Here is a 6,975-nt window from a genome sequence, read left to right on the forward strand (position 1 = left end):
ACAAAGAACCATTATGTGGAGGAAGAAAGTCAGTAACTGATACTGCATTTACAATGGATGAGCAAGAGAGTAATTTTACTGAAAAGACTGATGAATTAGATCATATTAGTTCCTCCCTTAATCACGATGAAAGCAAGTTAGAGTTCATGGAACACATGGAATGCCATACTACTCGTGCACAGTGTGAGAAATGTCCAGAGCTGATATATAATAAAGGAAAGAGAGATGATCATTTGAAAATTCACTCTTCCTCAGGCCACAGGGAAATGGTCTTAACTGGTCAAAGTAAGGCTCCAGAGTCTCATGCAGTGAAAGGTAGGGATTTTTTGAGTGGTCATGCAGATATTTTTGGAAAAACAGTCTCCAAAAAATATAAATTGGGCCATTTACATACAAGCAAAGAAAAATCTGTGCTGGTCAACTCTGCTGTGATAGGTCCCAAAACTTCAGGTCCTCTAAGACTGATCATTGGTGAAAAGGGTGTTGATCAGCATAACGTACCTTATGGTAGTTGTGTTTTGCTAAAGGTAATTGGTGGAGGTTCTGAGAAAGCAAAAGTTTATCCTGACCGTGGAATTACTGTGAATACTAGTGAAACTTTAGACACAGGCTTGCGAGAGCTTGATACACCACATTTAAAGGCAAGTATTAAGGATATGACTGAAAATAAAGAGGTCTCAGGTCAACAACAAGCCAGTAGAATCGACGGTAACAAAGGTATAGATGTTATGTGCCATGTATGCACTTCAGTTGTGACTATTGAAAAAATGTTGAATATGCATCTTCTGTTTGGTCAACTCAAATGTAAGAACTGCAAGGTAAAAATAGCTTCTTGTGATATGATGAAAATATTTTTTTATGGAAATTCCATTTGTAGAGGAACCAAACAGAAAGGAAAAGGAAAACATGATTTTACAGTTTGGTGCAGTGATGTTGTCGAGTATACACTTGCTCATTTGAAGAGGGCTTTAATGATCAAAAATGTTTGTGAGAATGGTAGAAACATTCCTGTATTTGATGATGATTTATACAGTGAATTTCAAGATTATGTTGGAAAACTTGCAGTCTTGAGAAAATACCGTCCTTGGATTTCAGCTTTGCGCTATTGTGATCAGTACATCTTTTCACAGATGTCAGGAAAAACTTACTCAGTAACTAACACTAATACACATCCTACTGATTCTGTAAGAGATAATAGTAATACAAAAGCAGATTTGCTCAGTATTCAAGACGGTCGTTCGTTAGGATCGATTTGTAAGAAAAATGAAACTGAAAGAGATTTTGAAGGAGATGAAGGTGAATTTGTTAGGGCTACAGAAAAGAGGAGAGGTAGTCCCTGTTTAGATGTGAGAGAATGGGATTTCCCTAAGGACAACAGGTATCTAAAAGTATCAATCACAGGGAAACATTTTAGCTGCCCAGAGGAATGCCCCCAATGTTATCTTGCTATTTGTCCCTCAAGATTCATTATGAAAGTAAATGACTTTACCCTTAAATATACATGTCTTGAGTGCCATCTCCCTATGTTTATTGTATTTGAATCAGATGAAGGTAAAACTGTTAAGAAAATTAAGAGAGTAAAGTAAAATAGAGTATGGAGATACAAAATTGATAGGGGGTATTGTACAAAGTGTTATTGTAGAACTTGTTGAATTTTGTAACTCATATTTATGGTCACTTGTTGAAATCACTATTTTGCAATTGCATATATAGTATTTATATGAAGATATAAATTATTTTCATAATCACAGAGAAATCAGTTTTGCAATTGCGCACATGATAGTGGACCCTCGGTTTTCGTACATCATCCATTCCAGAAAGTCTGACGATAGCTGAATCGTATGAAAACTGAAGCAATAATTCCCCTAATCCATTCCAGACACCCAAAAATATTAACAAAAGATACATTTTATAGAGAATAAATATAGTTTTGCATACAGAGAAAACAATGAGAAATGAATATAAATGACTAATGAAATGGATAAAGGAACATTTAACATCACTCTTACCTTTATTGACTAGTCAGCGTAAGGAAAACGGAGAGAAGGGGAGATGGGGGAGGAGAGGTTATTGTTTGGAATAAGAATCCCCTTCCAGAAGGGCTCCAAGTATCAAGACCCTTTTAAGGGTTACTTCCCCCCACTTAGTTTTTTCTGGCCCTGTTGCTTTTTACTGGTACTAGGATCAGCTTGAGAGTCATTAAGATTTGCCTAAAATGATAAAAGGCATTGTTATGGGTCATGTTGTAGATTGTAAACAGCTTTGTTTGCATTATATTTCTCCACAAAATTCTATATTCTATAGCCCCTTGGTGGCGTGGTCAGTATGCTGTAGGCGTGCCACCTTGGTGGTCGCGAGTTCGATTCTCGGGCAATCCATTGAGGTTTGAGAAATGTGCATTTCTGGTGATAGAAATTAACTCTCGACGGGGTTCGAAAGTCACATAAAGCCGTTGGTCCTGTTGCTGACTAACCACTGGTTCCATGTAATGTAAAAACACCATGCAAACAAACAAAACTATAGATCAGTCCACTTTGCACACGTCCTTAAATACTTTACGGATGGGCACATGTCCTATAAATACTATATATGCACGTTATTCCCTCTGTTCCTCCTCCTCAAAATATGATACAGATACAAAGTGAAAAGTGCAATTTGTGCAAGCTGACGAGATGAAACAATAGAACTGAGGGTTTTTGTATGCAAGGATTAGTTGCAGTGCCCAACTATTTATGTTTTGCAATAGTAATCTATATATTAGGAATTGTTTTATATAATAAAGATTGTTTATTGAATAGAATTTATTTCATATTAGATTTAGAATTCTGTGCCTGAAATAAATCATAAAAGACTATTAGTACCTCTATAAATAGTTAAACTATATTTTATTTTGCTTAATCATATCTGTACATTTTGATTCATTAAATTTTATAGGTTACTCTATTGTTATTGCTGGATACCTGTGTCATTTGTAAAGGCTGGCCAAATAAATATGTACCTTCCATGTTTGTTTCTGGAGGATACCCGTGTCATTTGTGTTAAAAATTGTGTAGGCTGGAAAAATAATCATGGACCCTCTTTGTAAGGTTTTGGAGGATATCTGTGTCATCTGTAAATGGCGGGAAAATAAACTTGGGCCTTGTATGTTCTAAATGTAGGCATCTTTTATCCTGTATAAATAGCCTATCCCTCCCAGCTTCCTAGTCAACATAACTTCACCTTTACTCACAATTACATGCACATCACTCCATTCAAGGGATTTCTGCCACTCTTACCCTATGCAATGTTGTTAGGGCAACGCATAGAATTTGTTGTATTCAATGTTGAAGAGATAGAGAAAAGAGAATACTGGTCCAAAGGAGGGATGGGTGTCAGTGATATACATCAGAGAAAGAATATTTTACCTTCAAATGTACAAAGTAGAGTTTGTCTTGTTTCCAATGGGGCAAAGTTATTTTGAGAAGTAATACTGCTAGATTCTGGTTATTCTACAATAGTAATATAGCATAGTAAGTAAAAGTTAGGCCTAGGGACTTTCATAGGATTTCTGAGCAGGTTCAAAAATGCAGCTGCAGCACAAAAAGATGTTAAACCTTTCGTGCCATTTACAGTGTGCGGCGGAAGAAAATTTCAAGTCTAATTTTAACAACCACGTCCATGGAAATGTTTATAAAGCACTGTGCAACTTGTGTGAAGCCGTCTCCAAGATCATTTGCTATTTAATTTGCTAAAATTTTGAATGATTGCTATTTCAGTTAATTAAGATTGAGGTAACTATACTTTTTGACAAGCAATGATCTCGTAAGAAATAAAATGTAAGAAATAACATAACCGAACAAAATCGATCACTTGATTATGTGCATTCACAAAAAAATTCCCACGTGAAAAAACACAAATGCATTGATGTTTTCCTGTATTTTTTTCTTGATTATTGCTATTCACTTATTTCAGTATTGCTTAATGCAAGGGAGTGTGTAGTTGTGAGAAGAAATTGCCTTTGCTTGTGAATTTTTTTCTAGGACGTTATTTTTTATATTTGAAATATTTATTGCTTCCGTTCCATTTTGATACACAGTCACTTTTTTTTAAAGATGTGAACCGTTGATGCTATTTATTCGACAAAGTAGCCAATGTGAGGGTGTGAACAAAGAGGCAGGTAGAAGTGTACTGACTTTATTACGTTGTTGTTTGAGATTAGGTTGGCCTTGTGGCAGCACGGGCTCTTGCTCCTAGAGCAGCCGTAGGCCTTTATTACAGGTAAGGGGAATTCATATAGGTTAGGGGAATTCATATATACAACATGCGGGCGGATGCGAGTGTCCGACCCGCGAGAGTAAAAATGGGTCGGCGACAGCCGACTTGTTTATTTGGAGACATATAATTATAAATATAAAAGTATACAGAGTATGATGTTGCACGATTTATACACTGGTGGAAAGCCCGCTCAACGCTCTTTCGAATGGATGTAAGAACAACGCGACTGTAGGAACGGCCGATGCAGGCTTATTCGGACCTTAATCTTGGCTGCTTTGGACCATTTGCCAGGCTGATTCGGACCCATACTAATAATTTTATATTATAGTAATGGGTATTTCTATAAACGCATTCTGCATCGTTCTTCTGCGCGAATACGAAAGCCACCAGGAATTGGGGCGTCAAATGTATTTCGCCATGTTTAGTACTAGCCCCTGGGGGTTAATTACAGTCGTCCGAATAAATATTACTTAAAATTCTTGTTCAGGAGGTAAAACTGCATGGCAAAATCGGCCAATCATATGAAGGTCCGAATGAGCCAGTACATGGTCCAAATAAGCCTGTTCCCTTATGAACATATACAACATATTTGCCAATTCAGTGTTAAGTTTACAACATTTTTATAACACTAGTGAAATATATTTGTAATGGTTTTTATATATAATTCGATGAATTTGATATCCATTTTGTTAATGTAGCTCAAATTTCGAGGTCTTTAACTTGACTCAGGCTGCAAAGGTTGATTTCCCCTACAATGGCCGTAGTAGAGCACTATGCCACGACCCATGGGACCTTGGGTCCGTCTGTCACAGGGTTGCCGCGAAGTCCGCACATCACCGAGAAACTAGCTCCGCAGTCCGCACCGGGAGGTGTAGTATTATTAATTGCCAATGTTATTTTGCTACACTAACTAGACGAAATGGTCACCCTGGTTATATGATATTAACCGTATTTTTACCAGTATATAAGTTGGGTTTACTAATTAAACCTTTTTAGAGTCAGATTTTCTCCGTTCCGAAATTCAGTTGCTTCATATCTTGAAACATTACGTATCTTTACTGATAATTTCCAATCGAACGAGATACGCGGAGTGTTCAGTCTTCATGCTGATTTATTACATTCTATATATATCTATATATATATATATATATATATATATATATATATATATGTGTGTGTGTGTGTATTACTGTTTTATAGTTATGATTGTTATAAACGATTTAATGCGTAAACTAGGCTACAAAGTGAACACGGGCAAGTAAATCTATTCATAAAGTTTTCAGCAAAACGTGGGAAGTTACAAGAAAAAAACTGCACTGAAATGTATTTCTTTACTAAAAACGGTCGCTTTTCATTCATTTCTTTGCGTTCCCCACAGAGTAAGTTGACAAGCTCCATAAATCCTTCGATATACATAAGTAGTTTATTCTTTCTTTACTTTATTAAGCCACATTTGTCACTTTAGGGTAATATGCTGTATGTTAAATCAAAACGTTTGCTGAAGTAATAATGATAATAAACAACCTAATATATAACATAGGTCTAGGCTTAAAATCAATGTCATAGGCATTGTAAACTTACAGAAACGATATGAAACATGTAGGTCTATATACCACCTTTTATGATACGGATATTTTGAAAAGAGAATGGACAGCGTATTATGCCCATGATTTATGGTATACAAGTGGCAATCCTAACCCAAACGAATGCCCTATTCAGGGCTATGAGTTTAAAAAAATTGGAAAAGAGCACATCATAATTGGTCCTTTTTTTTTATCAATAAGCTACATTAATTAAAAGAAAATCCACGATTATAATACACCACTTCCTAGCATACTGATATCAAAACTTATTCGGTAATAGTCAGTTGAATCACTTCAACTAATGCAATTGCCTAGTACATATTTGCAGTTGTTTTCTAAAAAAAAATAAATAAATAAATAAAAACTCATTAAGCATGACAAAGTTTACAATAATGTAAGTCAGGCTTCACCCTAAGATTAATTCACAAATTTAAAAAATTCTACTAACCTATATATATATATATATATATTATATATATATATATATATATATATATATATATATATATGCTTAAAAAATCACAGTAGATGCACGTGACTTCATAAATAAGCGAATACCACGGGAAATGATAGTCAGGAATCAATCCAAGCGCTTTCGTCTTTATTCAGACATCGTCAAGTAGTTCCTTGACGATGTCTGAATAAAGACGAAAGCGCTTGGATTGATTCACCGTGAACTATCATTTCCCGTGGGTTTTTTAATTCGCTTGAATAATTATATATATATATAGATATTATATATATATATATATAATACACACATATATTATATATATATATATATATATATATATATATATATATATATAATTACAAAGGCAAATTGAAAATTGCTGGACCTAAACTAAAGAATGAATGCATTGTAAAGGTGCGTACACACGTGCGAACCGAACCTTGTATTGTAACCGATTCTTGTAACAAAAACGCAAGTGTGGACGGTTCCTCGAACCCGCGAGGTTCGAGGCTCGGTTCGCCCTCCGTCCCGCCAATTGTCGGTTTTTGGGCCCCGCATCAAAGGGAGGTCTCTTTGAACGTTACGCCATGTGTGGACGGGACCTGTATGACACGCGTAACAACAGAGGTGGCTGAACTTGTTAACACCGACTATGAACAAGACCGTCCATAGTAGAGTCGCTTG

The sequence above is a fragment of the Macrobrachium nipponense genome, chromosome 28, assembly GCF_015104395.2.
Source record: "Macrobrachium nipponense isolate FS-2020 chromosome 28, ASM1510439v2, whole genome shotgun sequence".
Lineage (NCBI taxonomy): Eukaryota > Metazoa > Arthropoda > Malacostraca > Decapoda > Palaemonidae > Macrobrachium > Macrobrachium nipponense.